Source organism: Tenrec ecaudatus, chromosome 7, assembly GCF_050624435.1.
Source record: "Tenrec ecaudatus isolate mTenEca1 chromosome 7, mTenEca1.hap1, whole genome shotgun sequence".
In the NCBI taxonomy this organism is placed as follows: domain Eukaryota; kingdom Metazoa; phylum Chordata; class Mammalia; order Afrosoricida; family Tenrecidae; genus Tenrec; species Tenrec ecaudatus.
In genome coordinates this window covers 122,743,711-122,757,787 of record NC_134536.1, presented here as the reverse complement: position 1 = coordinate 122,757,787, position 14,077 = coordinate 122,743,711, and positions in this window count along the sequence as shown.

Sequence of the window (14,077 nt, the reverse complement as noted above, 5' to 3'; positions counted from 1 at the left end):
TAGATCTGTAGCCTCCTTATTGAGTTTCTTTCCCAATTACCTGTCTTTTTCAGAAAGTGGTATATTAAATTCACCAACTATAATTGTTGAGCCTGTGACCTCTCTTTTTCATCTTTTGGAGTGTTTGATTTACAAATTTTGCAGGTATCTTGTTAGGTGCATATATGTTTACTATGCTCACTGGTTCTTGCTCTATTTTGCCCCTCCTTGTCTCTTGTTATGGCCTGTATCTTGAGGTCTATTTGGTCAGATATTATGATCGCTACCCCTACTTTTTATTGCATCACCATTTGCTTGGTATATTTTTCTCCAGCCTTTAATTCTAAGCATGCTTTTATCTGAAAGCTTACGATGAGTCTCCTGGAGGCACCAGATTGAGGGGTTATGTTTCCTGAGTCAGTCTGTTAGCCTCTGCCTTTTAATGCCTGAGTTCAGGCCATGGATATTCAGTGTTATTATATACATCTGTGGACTCTTTGGTGTAATCTTTTACCATTTTTGATGGATATTTTCCTATCTACCTATCATATCCGCTTCTTTTGTGTATGCGGTTTATGTTTGCTTTCTTTCCACTATTAAGCTGATGCTCTCCTGGGGGCTGGTTCCTCTTTGTCACCCTATGGGTGGACTTGTTCTATGTGATGGTCTGTTTTTTTGCCCTCAGTGAGTGTGGATCTTCTGCCCATACTGATCGGCAAGGAACTTTTGTAGGGCTGGGAAGACTCTTGCTTCTCCATCTCTATTAATGGATAATTTGGCTGAATAATGTATTCTTAGGTTTGCATTGTTTTCCTTCAATTTTTGGAATATGTTATTCCATTCACTCCTCTTCTTCATTTTTTCCACTGATAGATCTGAACATACTCTTATTGGGGTACCTTATACACGAGTCTTTGATTTTCCCTAGATGCTTTTATTATCTTCTCCCTTTCCTCATAGTTGGATAGTTTGACAATTATGTGTCTTGGTGACTTCTTGGGATTCAATCTGGCTGGTGTTCTTTCAGCCTTTTGAATGGTTGCCTGGTTTTCATTTATTAAGCTGGGGGACTTCTCCTCTAAGAATTCCCTTGCTATTTTTGCTGTTGACTTCTTTGTTGTGTCTTGTTCCGGTAGTTCAATTATTCTAATATTATTTCTTTTCATAGCATCAGACATGGCCCTCAAGGTTTCTTCAGCTTCTTTGATTGTCTTATTTGACTGTCTTTCCCATTTGCTGAGGTCTGCTTGGCTATCCTCTAGGACACTGGTGCGATTCTCTACCTCATCAAGCCTGTTGGCAAAGCCTGTCAATTTGTCACTCTTTTATTTCCCTTTGGGGCATTGCCTTTATCTCCTCTATCATTTCATCTTTTTTTCTCGATTGCTTCCTTCACATACTTTATGACTTCAAGCAACATTTTGAGAATTTCTTTTTGTGGTAGGTAAATATCTGCTTCTTCTATGCTCATCATTAGGTTCATGACTTCTTCCGGCATTGTCTTCAGGTTCCCCTGATTTTTCGTTGAAGCTGTTAGAATTCGTTGTTGTTTATGTGTTGTTTTAGAGGAGCCTGGAGCCATCTTCCTGAGTCAAAGATCCCTGGGCTCTCTCTTGGAGGATTTGTATGAGTACTTCTATGAATTACCTGCCGGTAGCTGTTCTGAGGGATCAGGCTATCGCTATATCTTCCTGTGGTTTCACTCTTATCCTAACTGTCTAGAATTCCATTACTTGGACTGTGTGTTAGATATTCCTCTCATGTGATACTGGTCGGGATGTTGTGGGCCCACGAGGGGGTCATTTCCCAGGGCAATCTCTAAGTAGGCTTCACAATTCCTTGAGAACCTCAGCTTATCTGTGGTGTTTTTCTCTAAAATTTTAGTGCTGAGGAAGGCATGCGGGTATGTCCTTGGTGTAGAGCTCTGTAGCTCGCAGGGGAATTACTGTAGACAGAGAGATCACCTTGGAGGTTGGGTGGATGTTTCCATAGTAGCGTGGAGTCCCACAAGTGGTATTCAGGAATTTCCCCAGTCACTCATAGGGCCTCAGGATTTGGGGTGTGGATACTCCATGTTTTTTAGGGGAGAACCCCCTGCTGCTTGGTGTGTGGAAGAGGACTGGTGTGAATTTCCCAGTTGGTTGCCCAGCTAATAAATGCTTGAGGGAGCTCCCAAAGTTGGGCCTTCAGAGTTTCTCTAGGCAGAGGGGAGTGGCCTGAAGGCCGCTAGTGGCTTGTGACAAGAAAGAGAGTGAAAAAAGAGGAAAAAGAGAGAAAGAGGATGGCAAAGACTGGGGCAGTATTGTGAAGCAAACTGACACCCACTTACCCATGCACAACTGAAAATGCACAAGAGTAAACAAAGGTGAAAACAGTCCAGAAAGAACAAAAGATCGAAAGAAAGCAAAGAAAACAACTAAAAAAGAATACTAAGTCTTCTGAGGCTGTCGTAGGAAATAGAGAATAGCTGGAAGAAGAGGAGAAAAAAAGAAAAAGTGAAAGAAGAACACAATGAAAGAAAAAAGAGAAAAGGAAGGAGAAGGAGAGAGAATTTCAAAAGTAGTTAAAGAAATAGCTGACCCTGCGCTGTGCTGTGTGTAGCACTGACATCCTATGCACAGCACTGTCTTAGGGGTCAGGCTGCCCACTGGGAGAACAAGGTTGCCCTAGGCAGAGTGTAGGGGTCTCAGAACTAACAGTGGCATGTGAAAGGAATGAGAGGGAGTAGAGAGAATCATATAAGCAGAGAGAGGAGCAAAGATAAAAAGACATAAAGAGGACAGACAGAAAAAGAGATAATGAGAAAGATGGGGAAAAAAATCCAACTTGGTTCACTAAGATTGGCTGTGATGGTAAAGAGAGAGGAGAGGGAGAGAGGGAGGAAATAAAGAATAACGAGATAGCTGATTCCTGATTGCTTGGATGTGGGGCCAGAGGGGTTTCAGCCCTGCCCCACAATGGCAGGTTGGCTTGCCCTTTTAATGCCGGGACTCAGTGGTGCTGGGCAGAATTGCCCTAGCTGACGAGATCGCCTTAGAGATCTGACAGAGGTTTCCTCAGCAATGCAGCACGGTGTAGGTGTTTGTCCCAGCTGCCTTGTGTAGGGTACAGCACTCCCACGGAGGGCAGGATGGAGTTCTACCTGCTATTTGGGTGGATTTGCCCTAACCAGAGGGTAGTGAGCTGAAAGCTAGTAGTGGCATATGATAGGAGAGAGTGGGAGAGAAGAGAAAAAAGAGGGATAAAAGAAGAAAAAAAGGGAAAAAGAAGAAAGAGAGATAAAAAAAAAACCCTAATACAAACCTCAGCTCATTGAGACTGACTGTGGTGGAATAAATAGAAGGGCGAATGAATAAATTTGGAAGCAATAGATGTAGTAGGTATGGAGAAAACTGAGACTTGATCATCTGTCCATGAGGCTGGAGGAGTTGCAAATCTTTCTCAAGGTAGCGGGGTGGTGTACCCGCTTGATGTAGGGTTCCACGGATGCTGTGTGAGATTACTTCAAAGGCAAGATCACACCCATGGCCAGGGTTCACTTGGGTGCTGGAGTTCGCTAGTGGACCTGCCTTGTGCTCTATATAGCACTGAAGCAGGGGTGAGGAGCGGGGGAACTTTGGTGTTCCTACAGCCCAGTCTAGGACCCTAGGACTGGCAGGACCTCCCCAGCTATGTGTAGAATCACTGAGATGGAAGCTGGGCTTATTGTCCTATCTAGTCTGCTGGTGCTTAATAGATCAGAGGATTTTATTTTTTGATTTTTTTATCCCCCTGGCCAGCTAGAATAAAATCAAATCAAATTGTCTCCCACAGTCACTGGGCTGGAGCTCCGGGCTGTTTAAAGCTGACTCTTGCTTCAGTGGGGTTTGTTATGCAAAAAGCCGCCAGGCCCTGTAGCTGAGTTCTGGCATTCCTTAGGTAGGTTTCTTCTTAAGCTGATTTATGTTAAGGGCCTCCCCACTATGTGCTCCTTGGAGCTGAGCAACCAGACTTGTGTTTGAGTTTTGAACCAATAATATATATTTCACCTTTTGTATGCTTGTGATGTGCTCTGATTTAGGGGCTGTCTGGCTGACCCCCAGAGGGGGAAATTCTGCTTATCAGGGGTCTGTTTCCTTCTCTGCCAATTGGAACTAAATTTGCTCCCTGGACTCCCGACTTTCCGTCTATTTTCTCCCACACCGCGATCTACCTGAGATAAAAATCTACTTTTTCTTCTACTCTAAATTATGGCTACCACCACCACCACCACTCCCCAGGCTGTGAGCTCAAGGCAGCCAACTGCTCAGAGAGCCCCGGAGTGGAGTTCCCCTCATGTCTGGGATTCTGTCCCCTAGCGCACTTTAGAGTATTCTTGGTTTGCTTTGTGAATGGAAATCCCACAGAAAAAGAGGTTCAGAAGAGACCCTGGTACCCTAGTTATAATTTCAGGACTCCACCTCCCCATTTCCTTCACCTTAGCTCCCAAGTTTTTGGTCTGGCAGCAGGAGCTCTGGACAGGTGAGTCCTATCTGGTCGTCCGATTTCATGTAACTGTTCTAACTAGTGCTTTTGAAAGTAAATTATGGAACTTCCACGTATTTAACTTTTGGGGGTTGATCATTTTCTGGTTGATTGCTAATTTAAAACATTGTGATATGTAAAAAATGGTTTGTATATCTTGATATTTTAAATTTTATTGATGATTGCTTTATGGGAAAAAATGTGATCTATTCTAGAATAACTTCCATATGATTAAGAAAAAAATGCAAAATGTTCTTTTGTGTGGGAAGTGCTCTGTATATGTCTCAGGAATAAAGTTGATTGTGTTGTTTAGTTCTTTTGTACTCTTGTTGATTTTCTTTCTGATTTATCTTTGCTTGAAAGTGCTGTGTTGAAGTGTCCTAGTATTTTCATATTATGATCTATTTGTCTCGTCATTTCCACAAGAATTTGATTAATGTATTTTGAATGTTGTTCATTTGTCCTACATATATATTAATTATGGTTACAATTCCTTGTCCAATTGAATGTTTTATAATTATATATAGCCAATCTTTGCCTTAGTCTTTACTTTGATATCTATTTATTAAATATTGTGACTCCTGCTTCTTTTGACTGTCATTAGGTTGATATATATTTTTCATCCTTTGATCTTGAGTGTATGCTTGTCTTTCTATCTAAGGTGTGCTTTATATAAGCAGCATATTAAAGATCAGCTTTTCTTATCCATTCTGTCAGTCTGTTTCCCTTAAATGGTGAGAAAAAAGCATTTACATTCAATATTGTTCTAAATAAGATTTTTGTCATCATTTTATTATATGTCTTTTATGATGACATTGATTTCAATGTTTAAGATATTTTTTCATTCTATATACCATTTGTTTATAGATTTTCTTGTAAATAATTTGCTATTTAATTTTTAATATGCTTATATAATTTTACTCTTTATTTTGTTGAAATTTTAACTTTGTCTTTGAGGATTATATTTTTATTATAATTTTCTTTCCAAATTAAAAAATAATATGTTGTCTTTTATGAATGACTAGATATCTTGTCTTTTATGAATGACTAGATATCTATATTCAATTATTACTTATTGCTCTATTCCTGAATTATTATTATTATTATGCTGTTGTCTTTTTTTCCCTTTCTTTTTCTTTTCTTCTTTTACATTTTATTAGGGGCTCATACAACTCTTATCTCAATCCACACATATACATACATCAATTGTATAAAGCACATCCATACATTCTTTGCCCTGATCACTCTTAAAGCATTTGCTCTCCACTTAAGCCCTCCGCATCAGGTCCTCTTTTTTTCCTCCTCCCTCCCTGCTTCTCCCTTCCTCATGAGCCCTTGATAATCCACAGATTGTTATTTTGTCATATCTTGCCCTATCTAGAGTCTCCCTTCTCCCCCTTCTCTGCCGTCCATCTCCCAGGGAGGAGGTCACATGTGGACCCTTGTAATCAGTTCCCCCTTTACAACTCACTCACCCTCCACTCTCCCAGCCTTGCCCCTCACACCGCTGGTCCTGAAGGTATAGTCCACCCTGGATTCCCTGTGCCTCCAGCTCCCATATGCACCAGTGTACAATCTCTGCCCCATCCAGTCCTGCAAGGTAGAATTCAGATCATGGTAGTTGGGGGGAGGAAGCATCCAGGATCTGGGGGAAAGCTGTGTTCTTCATCGGTACTACATCGCACCCTGACTGACCCGTCTCCTCTCTTAAACCCCTCTGTGATGGGATCTCCAGTGGCCAACACTTGGGGTTTGGGTCTCCACTCTGCACCTCCCCCTTCATTATACCTGGTCCCTTTAGCATCTCGTGATCACACAGACTGGTGTGCTTCTTCCATGTGGGCTTTATTGCTTCTGAGCTAGATGGCTGCTTGTTCACCTTCAAGCCTTTAAGACCCCAGACACTATGTCTTTTGATAGCCGGGCACCATCATTATAATAATTATTATTATGCTGTTGTCTTTATTGTGGAAATGTTATCTGTGATTCCCTATTTTCACTAGTATGGTTCCGTGTCAATTTGTGTAATGCTTAAGTAAGTTTTTTTCTCCATAATACTGTCTCATGGTAATTTTAGTTTGCAGTCTGTTCTTTGTTGGTGTTGATTCTCAGTCCAAAGAATTCCTTTTAGTAGTGTTTTTAAGAATAGTCTCCTTTTTACAAACTCCTTTTGCTTTTCCTCATCTGAAAATGGTCTTTATCTCTCTCATATTTGAGGGCTAGTTTTCCTGGTTATAGAATTCTTGGCTGGCTTTTTTTTCCCTTCAAAATTTTGAATATATCAATCCATTTCCTTTTGACGTCATGAGTTTGATAGAAAAATCTGAACTTATCCTAGTGGGTTGGCCTTTATATGTGATTGCATTTTCACCTCATGCTTCTCTCAGGATTGTTTCCTTCTGTTTTATGTTAAAAGGTTTACTATGGTGTGTTGTGGTGATTTTCCTATGGGAACAATTGTGTTTGGAGTTCTCTAGACTTCTTGAATAGTTATTTTGTATTCTGTCATAATATTAGGGACAGTCCCCTTTCATACTTAATCAGCTTTTTCCCTGAGTTAATATTTTTTCTCTATTTTCTGGGATATTTATTACATGTAAGTTGCTTCTTTTCATAGTGTTTTGTTGAATTGCTATTTTTTGGGGGGATGGTTCATAGCTTGATTTTCTTATATTTTGATCTTGAGGAATTTGTCTTTGCAATCACTAATTCTTGATTCCATTGTAACAATGGAACTTTGTCCTTTCAAAGTCCCATCCATTTCTAATATTTTAGTGTGTTTTTAAAATTTCTATTTGGAGTCGCTGAATTACTTCTAGTTTTTTCATTATTCTGCCAGATTGTATTGGAGTGCCTGAGTTTGTGTTTAGTGTCTTCTTGCCTTTCTGCATTTCTATCAAATTTTCCCTCTAACCACTTAAAATAGCTCGGCATCATCACTTTAATCTCCCTCATGGGAGTAGCCATAGCTTTCCTCTCCTCCAAGCCCTCTCCTGGGTCTCCATCTAGAATGATTCCAGTTAATCGAGTTGTTAATGTTGTCGTTTACACATATAGTGCAAACAACTCTAAACCCACTCAATATGCACTCGTTATTCTATTACCTCATTGGTCAGCACCCGTACAACACTTAACTTATCAGGCACGGTTAGGTCCATCTTTAACTTCCTCCTCACAGTATGAAGTTCCAACCTCTTGCTTAGTTTGTTCTTAGAATGACAGTTGTCCTTCTGCATCAGTGGTAAGATATATAGGGTTTGATATCTGATCTGTTACTTAGGCTTTATATAATATAACACATGTTCACTTATCTAAACTTTTGATAAATACTGAAAGCTGCAGCATATCAATGATTTTAAGACCATCTCCTGCTGCTCAGTTTTCATTGATTAGTACTTCTGAGCTCAACCGCAAGCAGTGTTTTTTTAGGTTTCTCAAAATATTACATGGTCTAGTCAATTTTATAGGGTGATGGGAATATGCTTTTTTGGTGGTGGTGTTCTTTATTACGTAAGAATGGCAAGTAGCTTTCCTTAATCTAAGAAAAATGTCCCAGGGCTCTTAAATCCCAGTTTCTGGGGCTAGTCTATATCGGAAGCTCCTTTAACTAAAGTGAAAGACAGAATTTGGGAGGATAAAGAGGTCTTCAACAGATTCACATTTCTGAATTACTTATAAAATTGCTCCAAATGTACATCCTCAGTCAGACTGAGAACATTTAATCCCTTGTTCAGGGAAAACCAAGAAAGAATCACATGATGGCTTTAAAATATGAGAAGTTACACAGAAAAAACCCCCAAGATATTTTCCAAAGCGATCTATCTATCTATCTATCCATCTATTTGCAAAACAACCTTATAACCTTCAAAGTACTCTCCAATACCAATAAACTCTACACATTTGTCAAGCCTAAGATTCCATTCTTGGAAATATTGTTCAAACTAATCTGTTTGGATGGCTGACAACACCCCACTTATTTTTTTTATCTCTTCTATATCATCAAATTGCTATCCTGTCCTGTCTCTGTTTATTTGTGAAAACAAAATGAAGTTGCAAGGAATGAGGTCAGGTTAGTTAGTAAACAGCAAGAGAGGCATGCTGTATTTTGCCAAAACCTGGGCACTGAGATGGCTGCATGATCAGGTACACTGGCGTGGTGGCAAAACCAGTCCCTAGTCTCCAACAAATCCGGCCTTTTTTTGTTGCACACCATTAAAATATATTTTCAGAATCTCTAAATGGAGAGCCTGATTAACAGTCTGACCTGGAGGAATGACTCCAGATGAACTATGAGTCGACATTTTCATCCATTCATCTGAATGTTGACGTAGGTCTACAATGAGGTTTATCATCAATTGACACTTCACCTTTTTTGGATATGAGAAAACTAAGCTGTGTTCAGTATCACAGAAGTTTCTTTGGCACTTTTCCTGAGCAGGAAAAAAATTTTCATAGCTTCACGCTGTTCTCTTAAATTGGACATAATAAAAACGAAGTTCAAGGGAAACTGCTTTAAAAAAATTAACTGTGACCAGAGAACTTTCCCATAGAAAATTGTTTGATGCTTGCCTAGGGGAAAAATGCTTACTATGAAAGTTCTTCCCCGAGGAGCTTTTTAAAAAGTTTTATGGGAGGGTACACCCTCGTACTCCATACTCTCAAGGAAATATAGAATTAATTTTTAAAAAACCCAACAATATTCATCTTCTTTTCATGATTGGCTGCCTTTTTTTGAAGCCTGAGTATTTACATTATAGTATGTGATTTTTTAAATGTGGCAAAAATAATTTTATTAAATACTGAATAGTTGAGGCTTCCCATATCAGATGGATAGAGTCTATACCAGAAGGAAGCCCTGTTGGTGATGACTATACCTATGGTCCACTTAAGTTCAAACTATAAATGTGAAAAGCTTTAGACTCAAAATAAAACACAATGATTTTCTATTTTCCTTTACAAACACCTCTGTTCTGTACTTGCTCTTATCCTGTCTTGCATTGTTTTATAATAATGTATTTATCTATTGAGCATTTAATTGTTCCAATTGTTATGCAAAACTGTTCTTATTTGATTCCAGAAAGCAAAATTTTATATGTCACTGATTTGATCCTCTTGTTAAAGACCCTAGTTGTAATTATTTATTTACCAAACCTTAAACTTTGTGTAACCAGTGGGTCGATTACTCTATTTCACACCCAAAAATGTACTATCCATTATGGAAGAAAATTTGTTGCATAGAAAATCAAAACTAACATTACACAAAATAAAACTTGATTAGTTTTGATCGTTAGATTCCATAGGGACTATAAGTTAGGGATCAAAATGATTAAATTGATTAGGGATGTATCATATAAATATAAATCAAACTATATAATGTAGTATATATATATATATATAAAATATAGTACATTGTGGTGGTTACATAATATGGTGTGAAATTGGGACTTGAGAGGCTTAAGAGTGAAGGGGTGGAGTCTGTCAGTTAGGTCATAGTCAATGAGGCCTCTGTGTGGGCATGGCCTTCTCCTGAGAATTCTGGGAACTCTGGTTTCCTGTGAGAGATCTCTGAGGACAAGACACACAAACTTACCCTGATGTAGCCCTGGGTGCTGGAGAAGCTACATGGAAAGCCCTACAATCGCTGAGATGCTTATAATACCACTGGACCCAGAAGACTTCCAACCCACAGGCCTGTGATCTTCCTGCATTCAGCATCATTGTACGTGTTTCATGAGTCACAAGAGGACTTCATAGGTTGGTAGCTGACATATGGGCTAATACCAGACTTATGGATGTGATCTGGATTGGCCTGGGATGTTTTCTTAATATTGTTTCTCTAATCTGCCCAGGTAAACACATATAATATACATAAAGCACATGTAATTATATATATATATATATATATAATGAGTCACATTAATTCAGTAGGTATCTGTGAAATCAGGTGACTATAGAAAAAGAAAGAACATATAAAGAATTAATATATATCACTGTCATCAAGTAATTTCTGACTCATAGCTAAGCTACAGGATAGAGTAAAACTCCCTGTGAATATCAATGGCTACAACTCTTTCAAGGGAACAGAAAGCCTCATGTTTCTCCCTCAAAGCAGCCAGTTAATGCAAACTGCTGATCTTGTTATCAGACCAACGTGCATCCTCTACACCTCTGCCAGACAATCAGATGCATCTACAGATAACCTGATGGTTAGATCAGTGAGCTGTATCACCTGCAGTGAGGTTCTCAGAATGAGCCCGTTTCTCTTCCTGGGAGGGAATACTGGGGACAGAGAGTCATGACGAGCACTGACCATGTCTTCGCTTAGATCTCTAGGCAATGAGGACTAAATAAAGCAGAACTCACTACCTAGGGCGTGATGAATTCCAATGGAAATATCTAGATATGGGATTTAATTGAATTAAGTTGGCTTACTGAGTCCCTGAGGCTGCCACATCAGGAGTCTTAGTAGCATAAAGAATATACAATGCCGAGAGTGTTTAAGACCACACACTTAACGTCTTTGAATATGAGCATGGTGCTCTAGGTCTCTGACCTCAGTTGATGCATCTATGAAATAAGCATAATAGTTATTAATTTTACTTATTTGAGGACTAAATGGCAATATGCTTAAAATGGCATATGCTTAGACATATACAAATATTTTTCTTACATAGTAATTGTCTGATAATATTTGTAAGATCATTCAACTCCATGATTGCTTCCAGCTTTTTTATAGATACTAGAAGCAATACTAGAAAATCCATTTTCTAGATCTCAGTAACATGGCAGATAAACACATACTCCCTAGCTTATGTGGGAATTTGGGGGAATTTAGAGACTTCTAAGTCTAACCCAAGTGCTCTGGTGGCATAGTAGGCTATGAGTTAAACTGCTAACCACAAGGTCATCAGTTTGAACCCATCAGTCACTTCTCAGGGGGAAACAGATTTTCTACTCAGTCATGTTGGAATTCACTCTTTTCATTAAGTTAGGCGGTGTTTGCAGTTTGAAATTCAACCCTAGTTCTCTAAGGGAAGAGTCTTAAATTCAGTTCATATCAATGAGCTCCTTCTATTATTACTCCTAATAAATAATAAACAAATGACTAAAGTACGATGTCCCACTTTTGGGATGTCCCAGTGTCTTGATTTTTAACAATTTTTCCCACATCCCATGGCATTTTTTAAAAGTCCCGATTTTTGGAGGGAATGCACAACAAGCTAGGGTATGCAGTTTTCAGCTGCCATGTGGCTATTTCTCCAGGATATGAGTTTTATCAATGGTGTCCTGCTGGTGTCCCACTTTACCAATGTTAAAATCTGGTCACCTCCTACTATAAACATAAAATTAAACATGTTGATTTATTATCCACATTAGTAATTTTTGAGCTCAGAAATTCCCTCTCTTCAATAGAACTAATCCATATACTGAGATCTACCACAAATGTGGAATATAGAAGAAGGCTTCTGTGATTTACTTAGTGTCAAGGGAGCAATTTTCACCAGTTAACAGGTAGCACCTTGTGGTGGCAGATGTCATACATTTGATCTTTTAAAATGCAGGTGCTGTCTGAGCAGAGGGTGAAGGTTCCCTATCATGCAGACCCCCCTGTATCTTCAGCTTTGTGTGTTGTGGCAAACACACTGTCAGCCTGAAGTTAAAAAGGAACACTTGTGATAATAGATTTTAGAACCAGTCTTTTCATAAATCACATCTACCTGGAAGATTTAGTAGAAATAGAGAAAGAGTTGCAATGCTTTAAGACAATGACAACCTTTGCTGCACACGAGTTTGAAAAATGCCATTGTTCAAGGCTTACCCCAGAGATTATTATAAATATCAACTCCAAGTCAAATGTATTGTTTTTAAAAATAAAACACATCTATTTTAACATGAAACCAAGAGTTCAGGACCCGTGCTGAGCTGGGTTGTCTAGAGAAAGAAAATCAGTGTCCCTCATATAAGTATAAGAAAGGGCTTTATATCAAGAAATTATCCTTTATTAAGAAGGTGCCCCAGCCCAGCCCAGCCCCGCCCCACTGAATTCCTGGTGCCAGCCAGTTATTTTTGCAGGCTCATATAGCTGCAGGTCATTGAGGCAGAAAGGTGAAGCTGGATGCAGCAATATCACAGGCTGGTGGATGCAGAGTCACGTGGATCCAAGGTCAGGAGGAACTTGGCTAGGCAGAGAACGCTGTCAGGGTCAGGAGGCCCGCATGTGGCATTCTCTGGGAGCAATATACAGGACCCCAGCGAAGTCTGAGCAAAGGGAAGGCTAAGTGGAAGAGAGAGAGGAAGAGGAAGGGTCGTAGTTTCTCCCCTATAAAAGGTCCCACCCAAGGAAGGCATCATCAGGGAATGACTTGATTGACAGGTTGAAATCCACCTCCACATGTTCACGCAGGATCAAGTTGACATAAAATCTAACTGCCACAGGAACCTTTCTTTACGAGATATGTTTTTCCCTGTGAATTTCTATTGTCATGATTTCTCCTGTGGACTCATCAGTTAATTCAAATGCCCCCCCCTTGGGAGTCAGAAGTTCTTATGTATATCATTTCTATTTCTTCATTATTTTACTCACTTAAATAGTCATTAAATATTTTTAATGTGTCTAACATTGAACTAAGTGCTAGCATTACAACAATGAGCTTAGAAATATACCTTGAATTTTTCATCTGCATTTCTCTAGCTTTGAGATTATTGCACCGCCTGAATCTCAATATGTTAAGTTTAAGTCAGAGGTAAGGGAGCAAAGAAAGTATGGGGGAAATGCACTAGAGAAATGGAAATGATAGAGTTGTGTTACATGGTGGGAAGCAACAAGTACTTCATAAGAGAAAGTGGGAAGACTTCATTGTGCGATGTCATTTGAATATAAATGGCTCAAAATAAGGTGATACTTCTATATAATTAGAAATATTTTGTGCTGTATACTTTGTAACCACTACCACTCAGCTAATTTTGATTCAAAACTACACTATAGGATAGGGTAGAACTGCCTCATACAGTATCCAAGGTTACAAATCTTTAAGAAACCACCAGAAACATCTTCTCAAGAAGCAACTGGTGAGTTCAAACCAACAATTAACCCACTGCTTATAAAAAAAAACTGGGAAGGGTGTTATTTCACCTCAACAACATGAAAGAATCAGATAAACTAGGAAACCATACGTATTTCTGAAAGCAGCAGAAAGAGAACTTACATGGTACATAAGTAACTTAAAATACAATGGTAATAAAAATTGCCCCCCAAAGAGAGGTAGAACTTAGCTCTGGCTGAAGTAGAGCGTGGAAGGACAGCATGCTGGGCATCACATAATTGGATGCACAGATGCAATGAAAAAGTTAGCTTGAGACTTTAGTGTTTCTAGAAGCTACAGATACAAAAAAAAAAAAAAAAGTCCATATACGTCCACAGGCTTCTCTCCACAGACATCCATCTAGTATTCATGTGGATGACTCGGGCAATTTGGTAGACTGAACAGCATTTTTCATATTCACTGAGGCAAATATCTGAAACTGCAGGAACCTTATCTCCCACCTGGGAGGGTAGGACAACTCCAAGTTGCTCAGGAAAGACAGTATACTCTTT